The sequence below is a fragment of the Mustela lutreola genome, chromosome 13 (genome assembly GCF_030435805.1).
Source record: "Mustela lutreola isolate mMusLut2 chromosome 13, mMusLut2.pri, whole genome shotgun sequence".
Classification (NCBI taxonomy): domain Eukaryota; kingdom Metazoa; phylum Chordata; class Mammalia; order Carnivora; family Mustelidae; genus Mustela; species Mustela lutreola.
In genome coordinates, this window is record NC_081302.1 from 80,725,708 (window position 1) to 80,748,789 (window position 23,082).

The 23,082-nt window shown below is 46.6% G+C and overlaps 1 protein-coding gene across 7 annotated transcripts in view; it reads right to left on the reverse strand.

The window, feature by feature from the left end:
- LOC131813469 (ral guanine nucleotide dissociation stimulator-like) overlaps positions 1–23,082 on the reverse strand; it is a 145,596-nt gene that overhangs the window by 9,813 nt on the left and 112,701 nt on the right. Inside the window, exons 1-2 of one of the 7 annotated variants that reach the window (XM_059143753.1) lie at positions 16,295–16,466; positions 4,264–4,338 (exon numbers count right to left, since the gene is read on the reverse strand). The exons of 3 other annotated variants lie outside the window; for them this stretch is intronic. The gene's annotated coding sequence lies outside the window, so the exon portion shown is untranslated. Of the gene's footprint in view, positions 1–4,263; positions 4,339–10,982; positions 11,056–16,290; positions 16,467–23,082 lie in introns of those variants that run through there. 3 more of the 7 variants (XM_059143749.1, XM_059143752.1, XM_059143750.1) reach the window with 3 other exon arrangements.

The window sequence follows — 23,082 nt, forward strand, 5'->3', positions numbered from 1 at the left end:
CTGAGTCAGTTAAGCCACTGCCTTCGGCTCACGTCATGATTCCAGGGTCCTGGGATTGAGTTCTGCACTGGGCTCCTTGCTCAGTGGGGAGCCTGCTTCTCCCTCTGCCTGCTATTCCCCCTACTTGTGTTTTCTTTCTCTCTCTCTGACAAATAAATAAAATATTAAAAAGAAAGAAAGAAAGAAAGAAAGAAACTTTTGTTGGAACTGTTTGTTGTCACCACAAAACCTAGTCTATCTTGACTGATAGGATGCTCTTGGTCACATCTATAGTTTTGTTTCACCTTTCAGATTTAATCAAGCCCAATGTTTTAAGAAAATCAAAGGCAATTATGTCACAGATTGCCTTCTCAGAGTTCTAAGATCTGAGCAACAGAGAGAAAAAATAGCACCTGATGCAGCTATGTGGATGAGAAATGAATTTATAAAATTGACTTTCTGTTCCAGAATGTTCTTTGCAATGATCATTGTTTTTCCTTTCGTAGAATATTAGGCAATTGTGTTAAACATGAAAATACACTCAGAGGTTTTTGTTTGTATTGTGTAAGTGATTTTCAGTATCATTATTAGGATTTTATAGAAATACTTTTGTAATATGTGTGGTTCCTATATTTCTTCATGGAATTTTATTAAAATCCAGTTTTTCCCAAAGAAACACATTTCTATTTAATGATGCAAATCAATGGAAAAATAAGATGTGACACTCCAAAATTCACTTTACGTGTCACTGTTAAAGGCATATATCTATTCCAAATGAGGAGATGCAATTCTAGTTCACATAGCCTCAGAAGTAATTAGATACTTCAACTAGTATTAATAATGCTGCAACTATTCACGGGCGAAGATCAACAAACCCAGTCACACCTAGTTGAGGTGCTTTGGAATCAGAGGCAGAAGAGGGAGCAAGATTACGTGGGTCCCTGTTCTCTCTGCATCCTTCAGAGGAAGGCCTGCTGGACAGGGGGCTAAGAATGGACTTGACCATAGGGTTGGGTTCCTTCATAGAGGTTGGATTCCAATGCCATGGGAGGGAACATGGACAGCAGCCTTTCTCAAGGACTCCAGTGCCAAGCAGAGCAAGCTTGGGTGCCAGATATTCAGAGGACTGCTGGTTCCTGAGGAACTTGGGGGCCCCAGTGCAACTGAAAATTGACAGTGGGTGCAGCTTAACCCATTGGGAGAGGTGTAGCCACGAAAGGACACTCATGCAACAACCTGACTGCCCATACCCACACTGCCATGTCGTAGGCACCCATCACAGGCTAGCCAAAAATCTAGGTGCTTTATACTTGCTAGCTCTTACCTTCACTATCACCCTTTAAGATGGATATAATTATTTCTAATTTTACAGATGAGGAGAATGAGGCTCCAGGGAAGTTAGGTTACTTATCTAAAGTTAGCTGACTTGTAAATGGCAGAATCAGGATTTAAACCAGGTTGTGCTCTTTTCCTCTGTGTTTATTTATATGATATGATATTACCTGATACGATATTAAATAAATACAATAGGAAAATGGCTACTGAAAATACAAATCACAGTATTTTAAAGATACATAACTTCTTAAATAATCACTATATTGATCAAACTACATCTTCAAAATGGACCCTCCCTTCCTCTAGCCAAGACACCAACAATGATGACACCTCTATTGATTTTTGCTAAAGAGTGGCACTTGAAACATTGGCGAGAACCCGGTGCTTGCCAGAAGTCAAGGCCTTGCACCGGTTCTGAAAAGATCTAAAAAATTTGAGAATGTGGAGTTGGTGGTTGTGGTGGTGGTGGTGTGTGTGTGTGTGTGTTTATGTGTGTGTGTGTGTTGTAAGGAGGGATTGCCAGAATTGGGATTACAGTGAATAGTGAATGGTCTTGACTACTTTGGGGCATGAGATAACTCCAAATCCAAGGGTTCCCTCAGAAAATCCAGGGCCATTCAGATGGCCTTAAATATTTTGAAACGAGGGAGAGTACCCAAGATAAAGAGAGAAATCACTGGAAGCTCCTGTACTGACCTGTCAGGTCTCCTAAGACACTTGCAGCCAGTAACTACCCATAGTGAATTCTGAACTCCCTCAGAATTCAGGGGTGCAAGCTGAGGTTTAGTGACCTCTAAGAGCTGAGGCTCCAGCCAGGTGGGACATCTCCCCCACCCACCACAGGCAACTGTGTTCTTTAGAAAAGAGCAAGGGGCAGGAGCTCCAGACACCTGTTAACTACAGCCTGTTCTTCTCACGCCTCAGAACTCCATACATAAGAAAAATAAACTGGGTCATCGCTGCTGGTGTAGGGACTTTGTGTCAGGTTTTAGGGGAAAATGATGGGCTTTAATGTAGCAGGATGATCTGTCATCATTTTCTGGAAGCTAATTATAAGCCCGACACCAGAACATTGCCAATTTTGGAATCTCCTCAGAGGATAACAGAAAGCTGACAAAGGCTAGCTTTCAGCTTTACTTTTGGTAAATGGTCCAACATGCTGTGGCCTATATTCCTCAGCTATAAAATAAGAATATACGATGACTTGTTTGAAACTGGGCCACAATAACATATTGAAAGGTGTCATATAAACACGGAGCTGTAGAATCATGGACTCTCAGAAGGCTGACAAGAGCATTTGGTTCACCCTCCATTTACAGATAAGCACATGCTTATGTGGTCCAAGCAGAGGAGGGGCTATTCTCATTTTATAGTGCTTCCAAGAAGAATTCACACTGCCGTTAGTCTATTTTGAAAGTCCACATCTTAAGAAATGCCTCCCGATGCTGTCTTAATTTCCACAGATTGCATCCCTTGAACGACCTCTTCTAGCGTCGTTGGGCATCCCTGGTACCCTTGTTGGACTCACTGTGCTGAGTTGGGATATCCCTCTTGTTGCTGCCCCAGGTAGGGGCCATGCCTCTGAGGCAGGAGGTCAACATCTCTGGAGAGAAGAGGTAATCCCAAGATCTTCAGCAGGAAAGAAGAACATGGAGGGTGGGGAGACAGCTCTGGCTCTCGGGGCCACAATCCCTCAGGAATAGACCTCGAAGCCTCTACAGATACTTAACGGACTCCCAGAAGGTAAGGGTTATCCAAAGGTCTCTCCCATGGGGGCAGTCCAGGAGCTAGGTCAAGAGGCGTCCATGCGAAGGACCTCAGGACAAACAGGTGATGGCTTTATGTCATAAACCAGACTATCAGTGTATATTGCTAAGTGTGCTTTATTGTCCCAAGACTTTACTCCAGATCCCCCGGGGCAAGAATTTTCTTTTCTCTTCTCCTAGAAGGGAGATTTGTGGAAATGTTGGGCTGCACTGTATCATAGCATTTCTTCTGTGAGAATATTGGCTGTTTTCCCCATTGATCATGCCGGCGCAGATGCTTCCTTGTCCTTCTCTAAGCTCTTCATTCACTCAACAAGCATTTCATGAGCACTTACAATGGGCTAAGTGTTGAGAATCTAGCTGTGAGCACAATACACCTGGTATCTGTCCTCAGGGAGGGTACAGTGGACAGAGATCAGACTCCCCCGCTCCTGAGACTGGGATCCTCCTATCTCTTCACTGCCCCTCCTCACATTCCACTCCGCCCTCCGACTGGGACACTAGCTTACTGACCAGGGTAAAGTATCCTCTCCCTGGAGATTTCCTGTTGCCTACACCAGGACCTTCTCATTGTATGTGCTCTCTTCGTATCTCTGAATGCTGGGGGACTCCCAGGAAGACAACCCTGCACTTGCTAGGTGATGTTCGGAAAGTACATGGTTCATTCAGCAAGTACCAGACTGTTAGCCAGCTGTGTGGATGCTGGGCTGCTTCTGGACCAGGAATTAATTGCCCCCGTCAAGACTGGCCAGTTTCAAGACAGTCCTAATTGACGAGGGAAGCTCACTTGGCTGCTATGAAACTAGCCAGATGCCCACTGCCGTGCCCTCAACAATAAGTCACGGTCAATTCCAACTCGCCAGATGCCCACTGCCATGCGCTCAACAATGAGTCATGGTCAAACCCCGGATGTTAATGAAATCACAAATCTGGATGACGCTCTTGACACCTTGAACGTGAATGCTAAGATAAAGGGCCTTGGTAATAGGACTGGCCTTTCTGGAACACCACTAAGCTCTCACCAGTCAGGTTCCAGCTGCCAAAACAGGGACCTCATAACCGGCTTGCTGTCACTCCAACCCCAGAGCTTAGCATCATCTGGCAGGGGCGGCATGAGAGTTAAACAGATGACATGGGATAAAACAAGGCAGGATATTTCAGAGGCAGATAATTTACAGGTTACCTGTGCACGTTTTGCCTTTTGACTTCTCCCTCTTCCCCCCTGCCCCGACTTTGCCACTGCTGCCAGGCTGGTTTCCTAGAAGGGAGCAAGAAAACAATTTTATTTTCTAGGAGCACCCCTGGTAAGTGTTTAGAAAAAGTTCAAAGTTAAAAATTGCCTCAATGAGGTTTTGGAACAACCTCTTTAATGATAATGACCCATATTTTCCTGGTTGAATTCCTCGAAAGCCCTCTGCCTGTGTGAATACAGCCCTGGACAGGTGGGAGCGGAGGGCAGGCAGAGGCTTTAGGAACTCCCGCTCCATTCCAGTATCCTATGATGTATGGTGGGTGTATTCCCAGAAACCGCCCCCCACCGCCTCCCGCAAATGTTGTGATACAGTTATCTCATGGAAGAGAAAAAGTACCGGGGAAATCAAGCTACCTGACTAGGAAAGCTGGCGGTTTTCTTTCCTTTGATCTGTTTCTTAGGAAAAAAAATTCTTAAAAAAAAAAAAAATCCCAGAACATCCAGTATAATAAGCCTGATTAACTATAGTATTACACGCTCACTAACTAGCCTCAGGCAAAGTAGCAGCCTTGAGCCTGAGACTTTCTCTCAGAACCTCTCCAATCCCAGCATCTGTTGTGCTTGCTGTCACCTCCAGGGTAACTTCAGCATTTCACCTCCTCGGGTTCTGAACCAGTCCCTCCCACGCGGAGCTCGAGGCAGCTGGTAGAGTGCAAGCCAGGGTACGAGGAGCAACATTATTTCAGATGGAACAAGTGTCTGATGGAAAGTTTACACAATTGCAGCCGGTCCTGGACAATCTACCTGATCGTTTCACCCCCAGCCAGGTGGGTGTTCCAGAAGCAAGTAGCGCTTTACAAGAGAAGAGCGCGATGGCATGAAATTGCATCTCCTGATTCGATTCCCCCCTAAGCATCACTTGCTCATCCCACCAGTGACGGTGGACAGACCCGGTGGTGCCTCCCACCCCACTTTCAGCTTAGTCACCCCAAGTGATTTATATAGGCGAGACCACCCTTGTCTCCAGATAAAATAAGGAAGGGAATCTGAAGGGTGTTGCGGTGTCCTCTGCTCGCTGCCACACCCCTTCCTGTTCCTTCTCCCTTCCGTCTAATGAATTGTTTGTCTTTCCTTTCCTCCCACTCAAAAATGCTCATGCTTATGTGTGGGGATTTTTGTTTTGTTTGGTTTTGTTGTTGTTGTTGTTGTTGTTTTTATAGTTTCCAATAGAAACCATACTCATTTTCCAGGACATTTCTCCAAATTTTTTTTGCACTAAGGCCTGACTTTTTAATAGAGTCAGAAGTGGTTCTCGTGTTAAAAACAGAGGTTTCTGGTTTTCATGGGCATTCAAAGCTAAATTCTTCACTAGATCTTAATGAGATTCTGAATCATAGTTTTAATTTTGCTTGTTTAACCACTTGTGTTGTTTTGTTACTGCTCTAAGAGTTTTCAAATACGTCCAAAGGAGGGTAACCAGAAACAGTCCATGTAAGAGACAGTTCATGTAGGAGACAGAGTAAGTCAAGCAGAGACTATCTGAACCAAACAGCAAATAGCACTGAAGAGCCAGTCAAAAGTGCGGCTCTAGGGGTGTGTGGGTGACTCAGTTGGCTAAGCAACCCGCTCTTGATTTCTGCTCAGGTCCTGATCACAGGGTCTTGGGATTGGTCTCAGGCTCTGTGGGGAGTAGGCTTGGGATTCTCTCTCTACCTCCCCCTCTGCCCCTCACCCTGCTCACAACAAACAAACAAACAGTAAATAAAGGTTTTTTTAAGTGTGGCTACAACAAATTATTAAAATTTTTAAAAAACGAAATTAGATAACCTGAACTCTCTGTTGTAGGTATATCGGTCATGGATATGAAAATGTGCTTAAAATGCATAGAAAGGGAGCCTGGGGAATTGCTCAGGAGTAACTGACACTAGTAAGAGATTGGGAGCCAGTGTGGGGGCAGGAACTAAAAGGGAGTCATGGTCATCTAAAAAATAAAAATAAAAATACCACATGGGCCAGTAATTGCACTACAGGGTATTTACCCTCAAAAGACAAAAATACTAGTTCAAAAACATGTACGCCCCCTATGCTTATGACAGCATTATTTACAATAGCCACAATGTGGGAACAACCTAAATGTCCACTGATAGATGAACGGATAAAGAAGAAGTCATACATTAAGTGGTATATATCGGCCATTTAAAAAATGAAATCTTGCCATTTACAACAACAGTGACGGACCGAGAGGGCATTATACTAAGTGAAATAAGTCAGACAGAGAACGAGAAATACCATACGATTTTATTTATGTATAGCATCTAAAGAGCAAAACAAGTGAACAAACTAAAAAAGCAGGAAGAGACCCATAAATATAGAGAATAAACTGGTGGTTGTCTCCACGGTGGCGGTGTGGGGGGTGGGAGGGAGGGCAAAATCATTGAAGGGGAGCGGGAGATACAGGCTTCTAGTTACGGTGGGAGTAAGTCACGAGGACGAAAGGTACAACGTAGGGAATGGAGTCAACCATACTGTCATAGTGTTGTATGGGGACAGATGGGACCTCTGCCTATGGTGAGCATGGTGTAATGTCCATTGAATCCCTATGTTGAACTAACATATCACTCTGTGTCAACTGTACATCAGTAAAAAAGACGAAGAGGAAATGAAAAGGAGGGCACCTGCACACAGAGGCAGGCACAGAGGGAGGACCAGGGAAGACACAGAAAAAGCCTTCTAGAAGCCAGGAACAGCTGAGATCACTGAAGCCAGGAGAGAAACAAGGAGATTCTCCTCCACAGCCCTCGGAACGAACCGATCCAGCCATCCCCTTGATCCCAGACTACGGCTACCAAAGTGGGAAGACTTCTGTTGTTTAAGCTGGAAGAAAATAAGGTGGCGGGGAAGTGAGTGAGATGTGACTTGGATTACTGCTATGTCACTGGATCTGTCCTAAGAAAAATGCGATACTCATGTAATCCACGTGCGTACACATGCTGACACACATCGGCAAACATGGATACATATGTGTATAAAAGAGAACAGTAACTTTAAATTTTATTATACTTCTGCAAAAGTCCTATAGTAGTATAATCACCCCTAGAGGCTCAAAATTCTTATTATGCTGAAGCTTGTGGGCTTCAGAAGGCTTTGTCTTTCCTTATTGCAATGGTTCTCAGCCTTGGATGCTCGCTAGAATCAATGGGGACATTCAAATCTCGATGCCAACGCCATATCCTAGACTAATGAAGTCAGAATCTCTGCGAGGGAAACTGGCTCCAGCTTTTGTTAAAGCTCCCCAGGCGATTTCAATATGTGACCAAAGTTGAGAACAAGTTTTACTCTGTAACCCCTCAAAGGGAGGGTCTATGTCTGCTTTGTCTTTATGTCCTCACAGCACCTAAGTTAGTGACTTACATCAATACAATGAGGAGATCCGGAGCCTCCAATATTCTCAGAGGGAGAAAAAAAGTCATAATAAGCAGAAGTTAGTAATGTGTTAGGACCAATGCATGCAGATTAATAAGTCCTAACACCGTTTCTCCCTCTGTCCCTCCCTCCCCACTTGTCCTCTCTCTTGCTCTTGCCCTCTCTTGCAAAAACAAACAAACAAACAAACAAATAAATAAAAATATGCAGTGGAATATTACTGATTTACATCAGTATGGATGAAACTGGAGGAAATTGTGCTCAGTGAAATAAGTCAAACAGAGAAAGACAATTATCACATAGTTTCACTTATTTGTGGCACATAAGGAATAGCATGGAGGACATTAGGAGAAGGAAGGGAAAAATGAAAAGGGGGAAATCAGAGGGAAGATAAACTAGGAGAGACTATGGGATCTGAGAAACAAACCAAGGGTTTTAGAGGGGAGGGGGTGGGGGGATGGGTCGGCCCGGTGATGGGTATTAAGGAGGGCACGGATTGCAAGGAGCACTGGATGTTATACGCAAACAATGAATCATGGAACACTGCATCAGAAACCCATGACGTACTGTATGGTGACTAACATAATAAAAAAAATTATAACAGCAAACAAACAGATAAGTAAAAGCTTAAAATAAAGCAAAAAACCTTAAGTGTCTGCCTTCAGCTCAGGTCATGATCTCAGGGTCCTAAGATCAAGACACGTATCGGGCTCCCTGCTGAATGGGGAGTCTGCTTCTCCCCCTGCCCCTCTCCCCAACTTGTGTGCTCTCTCATTCTCGCTGTCTCTTGCAAAAATAAATGAATAAAATTATGAGTTCCAACAGACAGCATCATGCCCTTTTGATGCCTTCAGGATCTGCGTCTTTTCACACACACACACACACACACACACACACACATCTGTACACACACAGTCCTTTCCTTTGTTGGGTATCTCCTCAGAGCCTGAGAATTTGGTGGTGGTGGGGAGGGGGGTTCTTTGGTCACGTGATATCCCAATAGAGCAAGGTGAAAGCCGCCAACCAGCTGTGTCTCTCACTGATGTCAAAGAAAAGATTGTAAATGGATTTCCAAGTCACTGTTGAGCAGAAGGTCTCTTTGGAAGGACCCCTCAGCTTCCTCATGACTGCTTCCCAAAACGGATTACATTACTCCTGAAGCGTTGCCCAATCTTATTTGGGACAGTGAGTTCCTCGGGACATAGCAATAAGTCCTTCTGAAAATGAATTTGGAAATTTGAAGTTCTTCAGATATATTTGGGTTTTTTTCTTGAAAATGGTGCCAAAGGTTTCCTCTACTCCTGGCACAGCTGGTGTTGATGGTTGTGGTGGCTTCGTCTAAAATTTTGTGCTTTAAATGTTATGATCCTTGGGTGTATCAAACCTGTTATAAAGTTCATACTGGGGACAGAGGGTCCATTTTAATTAAGCAGTTGGGATTACCCACATTTGATATGGTCCTCTGAACAGCTCAGGTGGTTATATTAATTGCTTAGCTGTTGATCTCTTGAAGACAAGATTTCAGCGACAGAATTTCTGGTGTTTGAGTAGATTATAATTCCATTAGAAATACCCCTGTGATATATTAGTAAGGTACTTTTAAAAATAATCTACATAGCATTCTATCTTGTGTCTTTCTTTAATTGGTATGAGATCAATGCAGCATTATTTAAGTTCAAATATCTTGAGGTGTTTTTTCTTAATCCCATTAAGCGATAGCTTCACAACAGATTTTGTGAAATCCTATTACTCACAGAACCTCTAAAATCAATGTTCCTATGTATTTTAAAAATCAAAAAACTTCTAATTATTTGAAAAAGTGTCTGCATTTTACATCACTTAGGGGCATGTATATTTTATGAGTTTATAATTCCAAATATAGAATAAATAATTCTATTAAATCCTAGTATTTTGGAGAAAAACAACATTAGTCAGCTCTATAAATTAGGGCATGATAAGTCGAATTGTTCCCTCTGTAACAGCGTAAGAGTTGCAAACTTTTCATCAAGACAGGAATAGAGAGAGAGAGAGAAATTCAGATGGGGGAAAACTATGACCTCTTTGGCATGTCTCTTTTCAGGATGACATTTCAGAGCCCATCTCTGCTGGGCTGGTGTCTGCCCACCTGGCCACACAGTCAGGTTTGTTTTTGTCAGCTCTAGCCCCGATCCGCGTCATGCAATGCACACATTTCCTACTGCATTCATCAGTCGCTCTGTCATTCATGGTCAGAGTGGTCTCTCTCACAGTGATGGCTTATGGAAGTTGTGCTACGCCACGCCTTCCTTTCCCTCCTGCTTCTCTCCTTTGAAGTCCAGCCCACTGGCCCCTCCCTCCCTCCACTGCTTGCTTTCTCTGGCTTCAGAAATCCTGGGACAGACTGAACGGGAATTTGCACCAGAGTCCCAGGATAGGAGAAGCACCTGTGCCCAAGGATGGTTAGGTTAGCACCACGGTCACCAACATACACCTGGGTGGCCTCCTTAACTGCTTAGTCTCTAGCGTGCTTCCTTCAATAAAGACACCATTCAACAAACACTGGAAAAGTACATGAAGGAAGAATAAGCCAGCAGCGAATTGTGACTTTGTGTTCATGGGCACATTTAAGAGTGTCTGAACAGCCCCAAATCCCTGTTGGCTCTGAAAGTTCAGGCAGTTCCTCTTGCTGTGGCCTTACTTCTCCAGGGGACTGAAAAGATCCAAGGTAGGGATCAGTCCCTCCCCCTGGGACAGAAATTTCACATATGGTACCTCTGTTCATTCTCAACATAACTCTCCCTTCAGAGAAAAGAACCAAGGCTCAAAGGGGTTCAATCCACCCAGCAAGCAAGTGGCAGAGCCAGGACTCAGCCCAGAGCCACCTGGTTCCAAAGTTCATGTCCCTCCCGCCACCCACGTCACTAGAGAGGGAAATGCAGTGTGTCTGTGCCAGCCTCGTACCTACACATTACGTGAAGGTTGGGATGATAAGGAGCCCGACAATGAATGACCAGTACCATTACAACACTTTGCATTGTCGTCTTGGATGCTTTTATTACATATCCAAAAAGACAATTCATCAGGCAGAATTGTATTTGTTCAGTATTTCACTTTCAGTTCCGGCTTGTTTCCTTCCTTCCTGCCTTTACTTGTGTCCTTCTCGCCTTCCTTCCTTCCCTCCCTCCCGCCCGCCCTGCCTCCTGCCTTCTTTCCTTCCCGCACCATCACATTGTCCCGGACTGTAACTAAGGGTAAAGCAATTAGGCTTTACTCTGCCTGTTTAGGAGATGCAGTCCCTGGTTCCTTACAGAGAAGTCTTCTTCAAGACAACCGGGTGGCTCAGTCAGTTATGTGTCTGTGTTCAACTCAGGTCATGATCCCAGGGTCCTGGGATGGAGCCTCACATCAGGTTCCCTGTTCATTGGGGAGCCTGCTTCCTCCTCTCTCTCTCTCTGCCTGCCTCTCTGCCTACTTGTGATTTCTCTCTGTCAAATAAATAAATTCCTGTTTTTTTTTAAAAAAAAATCTTCTTGGGCGCCTGGGTGGCTCAGTGGTTAAGCCGCTGCCTTTGGCTCAGGTCATGATCTCAGGGTCCTGGGATCGATTCCTGCATCGGGCTCTCTGCTCAGCAGGGAGCCTGCTTCCTCCTCTCTCTCTCTCTGCCTGCCTCTCTGCCTACTTGTGATTTCTCTCTGTCAAATAAATAAAATATTTAAAAAAAAAAACTTCTTTACCAAAGAATGACAGCTTCCAAAGATAGAAAAAATGGTAGAATTAGGAAGTCACCATTTTGCAACTCTGCATGGAAAAACTGATTCAGGTAAGAGCCATCAATGAATGCTACAAGCATTGGGTAGAAGATTGTGGGGAGTAGGATCTTTGGACATTACCAAAGTATCACCCCACTGGTGACTTGCCAATTTTAAGAGAACAATATACTATCACAAAGGCCAGTATTGGTGGCTGACAACTCAACCAAGGATGAAAACTCAATAGTATGCACACCCTGGTGTTGTACCCCCGACTCGAAGCAGCAGGAAGTATCCAGTATCACCGAGAGTATTTGTTCCTGATATGTTTAACCTGCACTTAACCAAGGTTTTAGACCTAACTTCCAGTGCATAGGAAAGTCGATAGCTGGAATGTGGAGGTAATGACACTACAGGGAAACAGTTAGACTTGTGGGACATTTTACAAGACAAACTGGCCTCGTCTCTCCAGAAAATCAATCTGATCATGGAAAGCAGATCAATGCTTGCCTGGAACAAGGAGCAGAGGGGATATGACTGCAGAGAGACACAAAGGATCTTTCTGGGCCAACAGAAATCTGCATTTTGATTGTTTTTTATTTGATTTGATGGGACAGTTACATCGGTGCATACAGTTGTCAAAATTAATGAACAGTACACTTACAGCTGAATTTCTTAGGTCAAGTTAAGCATTGATGCAGATGATTTTTAAAACAAAAACAAATTATCAGTGTCACAGAAAAAAGTGAAGCCATGGGTTGTCTTTATTGTCTTGACACAGTATTTAAATTGTCTAAAGACCCATTACAACCAGATATAATAAGAGAAGTTCAGCTAGATCTGGGCTTGAAGAAAAAGGGGACAGCTAAGAAAGACATTTTGGGGATAATGCAGAGAATTGAGGCAAACTGGATGCTAGATCAACCTGAGAAATTTAAAAAATTTTTCTTCTGCTTTCTGGTGGGGTAATGTTCTTATTGTTAGAAGATACTTGTTGAATTATTTAGGAGAGAAGGGTCATTAATTGCTATACCAGAAGCTATATGAGGACATGTAGAAAGAGAAAGCAAAGACAGCATAAAGTTATCAATGGTTTAATTCTGCAGAAAGAATTCACTGATATTTATTATGCTAGGCTTTCAACACTTCTGTCCTTCTGAAATGTCCAAGAATAAAAATGTGGAAAACAGTGACTGCCATGTGAGTGGTGATGGCTCTTCTGGTTTGGAGGCAGTCTTCAGAGAGTCTTCTGGCCTTTGGTGAGATTATCTCTTATGGCAAGGAGCCACCCCTTTCCATGGCTACTCCTTCAGGGGACAGGACACGTGCATGTCCCTAGAGAGGCCTTTGTATCCTACTCTGTGACCTAAAGGGCTTCGGGCTCCGCCCACCATCCTTCACTTCTCCCCACCACGATGCTGTTGAGCAAATACACGTGAACGGTTCTGTTAACTGCTGGAATAAATATTGCACCTCGACTAAAAAGAAAAGATAAGTTAACTCCTGGAATCTCTCCATGAGAGAAGAGACGATAGAAGAACATAGATCAAGAAGCTTTAAACACTTGCTTAAAGTTGAATGGAAACATACGTAATATGTACTTTGAAGGTATGAGTTCTCTTTCAACGTCAACTAAATGAGGTCACTAGGGCTCTGGGTGTGGAAGATCAGACTTATTTAATGTGATGATGTCTAGGATGTTACTGAGCTAAGGGAAGTGATCAAATTCTCCTCCTCTGGAAGGTCTAGCTCAAACTGCTTCTCTTGTAGAAAATCGTTCCAAACTAATCCAACCCAGAACAATCACTCCCTCTCCCAGGTTCCACCTGTTCCTGCTATCTGTTTCAGCCTGTCTGATCCTAAGTCACCTGCTAGATTATTTAAAAATAGCTTACATTTTCACATCTTCTCCCCCAAAAGCCAGGATAGGGTTTGATGGGGATGCCGAGCCCTGATTCTCCCGATATGTCTGTCTTCACCAGCACATACCCACCCATACTTTAAGTGCTTGGACAGCAGGGGCCAGGGCTAAGCCCCTTTGTGTTCCCAAGGCCCTGCACAGTGTCTGATCCATAAATGCTTGAAAAATGAACAAGGGCTTTCCTCCTATCCCTACTGTACAGTCCAGAACATAGGGCAAGGCATGGGGGAGCTTCTTGTAGAATGAATCAAAGTTACCTGGAATCAGGACATTGGAGTCGTAAAGTCTCTCTTTCTCTGTCTGTCTCCCTCTCTCTATCTGAATCTCTCTTTCTCTTTTGCTTACATGCACATGCATTTTCTTTCTCACCATTGGAACCCAGACACCACGCTGGCAAGAATCCCAGGATTAGAGTAAGGTGTAGAGGAAAGCCATGTCCACTATCCCCTGTCCAAATCCCTGACCCATAGATTTTGTGAGCAATATAAATTTTTTTTATGAAATTGCATTCTGGCAAGATAGGTTATATAGGTACACTAAATGGAACATTCTCTTTGCTCCTGATCCTTCTCTACATCTCATCTAAACAAGGAAGTAGTACCTTAGGTAGGATTGTCAAATTAAATGCGATGTCCCATTAAATCTGAATTTCAGAAAAATAATAAGTGATTCTTTTGGCACAAATGTCCCCAGTATTTCATGTAACATATCTTTTAAAAATATTTATTGTAGGTACCTCCTTAGCACAGTAGGCAGTGCATCAGTCTCATAAAACTATTTGTTTATCTGAAGTTCAAATTCAGTTGGCACTCCTTTATTTTTATTTGCTAATTCCAGGAACACTTACCTTGAGTCTCCACCCTGGACCTTTTCTCTACCCACACACACTACTTAGGGGAGTCAACCCAGTCCAAGCTTTATCCTGACAACTCTGAAACTTTTATCTCCAGTTCAGAAATCTCTACCAATCTCCACACCAAAACACTGGACTACCTACTTGATAACTCCACTTTTACCGCTGAGAGTCATCTCAGACCCAATCAGAATTGTTGATTTGCAACCCCTCCCCACCCCCCCAAGCTGTTGCTCCTCACCCTTCCCCATCTCGGTGAATGGCACTGACATCGACCCAGTTGCTCAAGCCCCTAAGGAGAGCGTCAGCCTTGATTCCTCCCCATCCCGTAGTCTGTGTCCAGTCAATCAAGAAGTCCCTTTGGCTCAACCGCCAAAACATATTTCCAGCCCATCGCTGCCTCCTGGTGTCCCCTACAACCCCTCTGGATCAAGGCACACTCTCCTCTCACTTGAACAACTGTACTAGCCACCCAATGGCTTTCCCTCTTCCCCTCTTGATTCTCTATAATCCTCTCTACTGCATTTCCCCACAGAAGCTGGCGGGATCTTTTTAAAGACACATCATGGAACTCGTCTGCTACAAATGCTCCAATGTTTCCTCACTGCACTAAAAATAAAATGAAAATATCCTTCAAGATCCTTCATGATCTATTTCCTGTACCATCTGTCAAAGGACACCAACCTTTCTGTTCCTCAAACATCCTAAAAACCTTAGGATGTTCTGCCTGAAGTACGGCACCCATGTGGCTCATTCTTACCATTTCCGCCTCAAATCTCACATCACTTCTTCCATTTAGTCCTCCCTTAGCTATCCCTCCACCCCCCACCCTCGTGACTCCCAAGGCCATCAGCCTGGGGTATTTCCACCTCCAGGCAAAACCCAGTGCATCTGCTTTGGTTTTAGTTTGTTCACTGGTTTCTGTCCTCTTGCATTTGATCTTTTTTAAAAACCAGCAGAGAAACAGATTTTGTTAATTTCCTAATTCAATTTAAGAGTACTGTCCATTCATATATGATTTGACTTATGATTTAACTACCCACATTTGTTGTGATGGCTTATATAGGTAGACTTATTTCTACCGTATGATTTTTACTTTTCTATTGATCATGCTTTTTTTTTTTTTTTTTTTTTTTTTTTTTTGTCAGAGAGAGTGAGCAGAGGCAGGCAGAGGCAGACGGAGAAGCAGGCTTCCTGCTGAGCAAGGATCCCGATGTGGGGCTCGATCCCAGGACCCTGAGACCATGTCCAGAGCCGAAGACAGAGGCTCAACCCTCTGAGCCACCCAGGTGTCCTGATCATGCATTTTTAATGTTTCTTTCTTCTCATTTGTTCCCTGTCAAGGAGTTGACATACTTTCTTTATTCTCTTATTTCATCTTTTACTTTGAAAAAACATATACTCGATTTCTGTGTTTTAGGGTTACCAGTAAAACTCTTTTTTTAAAAAAAGATTTTATTTATTTATTAGAGAGACAGAGAATGAGAGAGCAAAAGAGAGAGTATGAGTGGGGAGAGGTCAGAGGGAGCAGCAGACTCCCTGCCGAGCAGGGCTCTGATGTGGGACCTGGGACTCCAGGATCATGACTTGAGCCAAAGACAGTTCCTTAACCAACTGAGACACCCAGGTGCCCCACCTTTAAAACTCTTAAGCCCACGTAGGGACGCCTACCTAGCTCAGTCTCTTAGGCATCTGCCTTCAGCTCAGGCCATGATACTGGGGACCTGGGATTGAGTCCTGCATCAAGATGCTTGCTCAGCCCAGAGCCCACTTCTTCCTCTGCCTGCTGCTCCCCCTCCTTGTGCACTCTCACACTCTTGCTGACAAATAAATAAATAAATAAATATATAAAATCTTTGAAAAACCCAAACTCTTAAGCACGTGTAACTTACGTCTGAACTGAGTCTATTACTCCTCTTAGAGCACAAAATGAGAATCTCAGAATCCTTTAATGCTAAGTACCTTCAGTTGTTCTAACAATGTGCATTATCATGTCATGCCAACTTGTCACTAACATCTCCCGAAATGGCTTTTTCGTGTGTTTTACAGCTAATGGTAATTCAGATTTCCCGACATGTTGGATAACTACTTACCCACCGGGCTCTTTGTTTCCCATTCACTCCTGCAGGTCTGACTTCCTGTGCTGAAATAATCCTTCAGTTGTCCTTCCAGTAGCTGTTGTGGAGGAACCATTTCTCCATCCTTATGTCAAAAAATGTTTCTCTAGCACCTTAAATCCTGGGCATAATCCACAGGTACGAAATTCTGGTGTACAATCCATTTCTTCATTGCAACCAGAATGGCGAGATGTGTGAGACCTTGTGGATGGAATAAGGTGGTGTCTGGGCCCAGCTTGCTTCCCAGAGCAGAAAGCCGGGACCTAGCTTCCTGGTTTTCAGCCATCCTCCCTAACTGATGTCTGGGAACTCAGAAGCATTCGGGCCCTAGCTGGTCTTCTGGGGACCCCCAGGATCCTGAGATCATGCTGTCACACCTGGGATATCGCCCCGCTTCACCGCTTGAACACTTTTAAGCCAGGAATGTCCCCCACTAAGTCTTTCAATCATGCACCTGGTTGTCCATAGAAACTTTGCAGTAGGCCCCTTCAGGTAGGTGCCTCCCCTCGGCTGTATCCATAGCTGTATCACACTCACAACTGGTTCCCATCCAGGCCCCTCGGGCTCTGAAGCTGCGGCAGGCACCACAGTGGGAGCTAGAGGTAGCTCTTGAGGTGGTTCAGCATCTTCTTCTGAGGTTGGGGCTGTCGGTCCAAGAAGAGAAAGTATCAATCCAATGATTGACTTTTCATGTCCCTCCTAAATCAAGGAAAATTTCCCCACCATTCAATGTTCTCTGAGTCCAGGAAGCAATCCCTAGAGGGTCTCCCCTGATAGCAGGTCATGGGCACAGGGATCTGAGGCTACTCCTTACTCCCGGCCCACCAGATAACGCAGGCCAGCTCTGGGCGGCCTCCGCTGTTCCCTGCACAGGTCTATATCAGCCAGCCCCTGTCCTCCTCAGATCAGCATCTCTCTGGTTCTCCTCCCTCTACACCTCCCCCTGCTTGTGCTCTTTTCCCTCTAATAGATAAATAAAATCCTAAAATAATACATAAAAGCTTGAGCATCAAAGTGAACCTTGAGGCCTTCAAGACCTGGCCGGAAACACCCTCCTGTGTGTATTTCCTTGTCATCTTTCCTCTTGTGCTGATGGCATCAGAGGTGCATGTCATCCCAAGGAGGGAGAGGGCCGATGGTGGAGAGACTCTGGGCTCCTGAAGAACACAGAAAGGATATCAGTCTCCAATCTGAAGATCCACTCAGCACTGTCAAGGGGGGGGACCTCTGTGGTGACAGGCTACCAAAACCTGGGGAGATACATGGTCATTCAGCGTAATGTAATATAGCTCCATACAGCATGTTGAAATGACCAAGTTCACTTGAATAGTGATCAACCTAAAACCTTTAAAGGGGACCTAAGAGGCACCTGGCTTCCTCAGGCACTAGGAAACTTGATCACAGGGTTATGAGTTTGAGGCCCACATCAGGCACAGTTAACTTAAAAAACAAAACAAAAGGCTTACACAGGACTAAAATCAGTGAGGCTCAAACAACGGAGCTGGTCTGTGCTGGGATAGATCCTGTCTCCCGTTCATTCAGCCACTGGGCACTGCACACTCAGATGGTGCCAGGGCTTATCAGCCCAGCTGGTTCTCCTCGTGAGAGCTCCGGGTCTAGAGCAGAAGATGGACAGACGAGAAACCAAAATGTGAACGGGAAAAGCGATTGCTCCACAGCAAAAGAGCAAGGGACACAACTAAGGCCCGAACTCCACCCGGTGAGGGGTATGACAAGGCTGTGCTGAGATGACACGGAGAATTCCTGTGGGAGGAAAAGAAGGAGACAGCCCTGCAGAAATGCGAGTGCATTCCACCTGGCGGAGGGCACCATGGAGCAGAAGACTGGAGGTTAGAAAGGGGGCCAGGGTGGCCAGAGAAGCTGAGGAAGGACCAGAGTGGGAGGGGAGGAGGGCCAGGGCCCGGGAAGTTGGTCAGTATCAGTGCCCTTCTCCCAGGGCTTGTGACCGCACTTCCCCACACTCAGTGGCTGAACCCACAAACGATGCCTCGTGGTCTCAGGGGATCAGGAATCCAGCAGTGCTCCGCTGGGGGCTCCTTCCAGAGTCTCTCCTTAAACTGGGCTGCTGACAACACCAAGGGAGGATCTGCTTCACTGAGAACCTGAGCGCAATCAGGGGCATGGGCCAGATACAGCCCATCTCAATGACCTGACTTCCGTCTGCTCTGGGCCCACAGGGCTGGGCCATGGGCGTATGTCTGGGTCATGGTTCAACCTAGGAGCTTGTGCTCCAGTATGAAGATTGGAGAGAGAACATGGATCCGAGTCAACATGGGGCTGGGCAATGAGTTTTCGAACGAAATCTCAGAAGGGCCTTTGGGTCACGTGGCCACGTTCTGTGACATGGAAGTGAATCACCAAGTCCGGACCACACTCTGGGGAGGGGTCACACAAACATGTCTACAGAGGAGTTGGGGAACCAATGGAGCCCCCGAAGGGAGACTGTGAAGATCCCTGAAGTGTCCGGGCCTTGCCCAGAATCAGACTGGTAGGGATGCTTAGCAGGCTTGAACCCAGCTCTTTGAGTGTCCTCAAAGTTGGGGTCCTGGATGCAACCTAGCCATTCACTAGGGGCTCTGGAAAAGTTTTTCTGGAAGGAAGTGGCTGTTGGCCTGGAAATGTTATCGAGCTGAGGGTGATCATGGTCTCCTAGATAGGAGACATATGCCCAGGTTCTTGTCTGAGGAGGATCCCGGGTCATGACGACCCACTGGATGGACCACCATCTGCATCACACCCTTTGGAAAGGAGAGAATGGCCTGCATCCTGGGATAGGTGGTCTCTAGGGGTAAGGGTACATTCTGACAATCAAGGGCCAAGACTCCAGTCCCTTCATTAGGGTTTGCATTGAAAATGCAAAGCCTAAGACCTTGGGAACTATTACCCAGCCCTCTGTAAGTGGGGCTGTCCTCTTCTGGGACTCCAGAATGTGAGCACCGATGAACATATGTGTGCACACAGGAGCGAGTGTGCTGGTGCACACAAACACACACACCCCAGGAGGGACTGTGGGGTGGGATCTGATTAGTAGCAGATTCCAAGAAGTTGACAGGAGGGAGGAAATAGGGTGGGAGGAATTTCCTACCTGTGACAGCACTCCTCTAACATCATAGCTATTATCCAACCTATGCCTGTGGACATCTGCTAGAAAGACATGCTGGAATCATCCATATGTGACAAGAAGACCATCCCTGTCTGCCACAATGGCTTCTCTAGGGTTTGAACCAGGTAAGAATAGAGACTTGTGTCAGAAACCAGGTGTGTTTGCAAGCTGGGGCCCTGGCTGCTCCCAAACCTTCCCTGGCGCCCTGTTCCGAGGGGTGTGTTGGGGTCACTGTGTACAGATAAGATGTGTCCTTACATGCCGAAGGGGGAAGAGGAGATGGCAGACGGGAGCACTGTTCGTGTAGGGGTCCAACCAGGAGTGGGCCCCGATAGGGCATCTCAGGAAGTGATGTCACTGCCTGGATCACAAAGGCCTTCAGAACTTGGAACCCCTGCAACCAGGCAGCCAGTCTAGTCCCATAGCAGGGTTACTGGACTCAGGACCTAGACACAGAAAGATGTTTTCCTGTTGTGTACCTAGTTTCTGGGGCTCTGGGTACCAGAACCCCCAGGAAAATGACTTGATCCCATGCTGCAGACATTGGCTAAAACCACCCCCACAATGCCGCAGGACCTTTCAAGGGAGACGCCATAAGGTACTTACTACTGAGGAGATTAGGCGATGCCCCCCCCCCTCTGAACCATCCTAGGGAAGCCCCATGCCTTCCTCTGGAGTTTGAGGGGAGGAGGGATATGTGGGGTTTCCTGCCCATGGGCTGGAGGAGGGTGAGCACAGTGGATACCCTGGTGATCCCTTCTTGTTCACACCAATGTCATGGTGGGCAGGGTGCACAGGGGATTCCTGAGGTGACTCTGAGCTGTGCCAGAGCACATCCAAGGCCCTGAACCTGGGCCACGTTTCTTTCCTTGGGGGAGGGCTCTGCCACCTGGGCTGTGGTGTGTCTGGAATGGAGCGCCCTGGGTCTGAAGACTAGCAAACGCCTCCAGACAGGGCTCTAAGGCCTCCTGCCTGGCTGCCGGGCACTGTCTTTACAGAACGCCCCAGAGGACATGGTGCAGGAGGTGACCGAGGAGATTGCCTGCTCTCCTTCCTCCAAGGACAAGAAGCCGCACACGGCCAAGAGAGTCTGGCGCTGGCTCAGGGTGAGTGCAGGTGCTGGGGAGACCCGACCCCTGGGGCGCCCATGCAGCACCAAGGGCCCCACTTCCTAGAAGCCAGCCTGGCCTCCAAGAGTCCTGTACTCCCGTGAATCTGCATCCCATCTCTTCCCCAAACTGGCCTCATGGTCCTGCCCACGCCTTGGACAGAAGCAGAGCCATTGTCCACATACTTATAGGAGTATCATTAAAGAGACTTTAGACCAGGTCTCATCCCATTGATTTAGACTCCTTTTGCCCTGGCCTAGGCATTTTCCTAACTCGTGCTCCCAGGTGCCCACACTGGCCCAACAGTCCTTCCTCAGCTTCTGCAAGTCTTGCAAATCATCATTTGCAAGAGTTAATTGGGAGACTTTGATCCAAAGGGACATGGGGCCCATGGTACTCTGTCTCTTGCTCTGCACTTTGGTATTGATGGAACACATTGTTGCCCCCCCCCCCCAAAGAAAAGGAACAGGGGCCTCACTGCACTGCACTGCACGGCAGTCCAGAAGGCCAGTCATTGATCACAGCCATGGAGCCCTTTACTGGGGCAGGACTGGATGTAATCCCCTTCTCTGGCCAAGGCACAGTGCTTCATCCAGCAGCCTCCGTGCCTTCTTATCCTAAGCCCTCTCGCCTTAAACATCTCTGTGTTCTCGTCTCAAGAATGGGATATGTTGGGTGCCGGGGTGGCTCAGGGGTTTCAGCCTCTGCCTGCAGCTCAGGTCATGGGTCCTGGGTCTCACAGTCCTGGGATCGAGGCCCACGTCGGGGGCATGGGGTCCTCTGCTCAGCAGGGAGCCTGCTTCCCCCTTTATGTCTGGCTTCTCAGCCTACTTGTGACCTCTCTCTCTGTCAAATAAATAACAAGTCTTTCAAAAAAATAAAAAGAATGGGCTATGTTATCAGAAATCACAGGATCCATGCCACTCATGCAGGGACGAGCTATCCATACTCCGCTCACAAAGGGACCTCAGATACTAGCAAGTTGAGACATCACTTCTTTCAATTCTTTGTATGGATACCAAGAATATTTTCTCTTTGCCTTAAAGGCTTCTTAACTGATTGGCTGATTGATGGATTTGAGAGAGAGACAGGGGGAGAGTGGGGAGAAGCAGACGGAGGGACAGAATCCTAAGCAGACACTGCCCAATGGACACAGCCCTACGAGGAGCGCAGCCTCAGGACACGGAGACCATGACCTGAAGCAAAACCAAGAGCCTTAGTCTGAACCCAATGAGACACTGAGTCACCCGATTCTTTTCCGGACTCTGGGCTCTCTTGTCCCACCTCTTGCAGAAGTCCATGATATCTGGGGGCTCATTCTGCCCTCCTAGCCCCAACCCTCCTGGTGGCCACAGCACTGACTCATGTCTCCTTTGATTCACCTCAGGGGAATAATCGTTCAACCAGGAAGAGGAGGAAGACCTCGGTGCTGATGGCCAAGCGGGCCGACAAGCTGCAGGCCGCAATAGATCACCTGGTGCCTGCCGTCATCAGACAAGATCTACACTGTGTCCACATCTTTCTGGAAACATACCGTCACTTGGCCACCACCCAGGAGGTGCTGGACCTCCTCTTTGCAAGGTGAGCACCCTCCCCTGCCCCTAACTGCTCTGTGGGATTTGGCCAATTCCTGTTGTGAGACTCTGGCAGGTCCCCAAGCTTCCCCAAGCTTCCCTTGCTCCTAACTGGGGCAGAGGTATTATAGGGACTCAGTGGGGTCTTGTAGGGAAAGGACACCTGGGAGCCTGCGCCAGTGGAAAATTCTGCTGGAGGGCCTGTGGGCATGCTCTTTGCTCATTCATGTGCCCCTCATGATGAAGCCTCTGCCTCATCCCTGACTCTCACTATGATCTTGAGCTGGGCTCCTTTGCCACTGAAAGGGAGATGTGAGACTCCTTCTGGGGCCTGTGTCTGGCTGAATCTAGAGCAAGCATCCCTGGGGGTGAGCAGGGGCCAGGCCCACTCAGATGTCGGTGATGGGCTGGTTGGGGCCCTTTCATTCAGCAAGCATTCAGGAAGCCCCAGTAGGTGGAGGCGATTATCTAGGAGCTGAATGGGATCCCGGCACAGAACAGAGAGCACCCCAGGGCTGCAGGCTAGTCGAGGGTCAGAGGGTGAGAGCCAACATCCAGAGATATCTCATGCGATGCCCCCTGGCCTCCTCTAGATTCGGATGTGTTTATTCCAGCTATGATGAGGTCGGCGGACCCCAGGACCAGCGCAACATGTGAGTAAGCTTTGGCTGCTTTAGGAGGGCCTTCCCTCTCCACCAGGGTAGTGAGGGTCCTGTGAGTTCGAAGGGCTACTGGACCTTCAGACTCACCTCGTTATTCTTGCTTTATGGTAAATGTCTGAGAGCTTCTACTGGAAACTGGGAAGGTGCCCTGGGGAGCTGGGGTAGGTGTATGAGCACTGTGGGAGAGCAGAGGGGGTTGGAGGACAGCTTCAACCCCAAAGAGGGTCATGCTCCATCCCTGCCCCCTCCCAGCCCTCTCTCTGCCCCAATTCTGGGACCCAGAGCGTAGGATTTAGGAA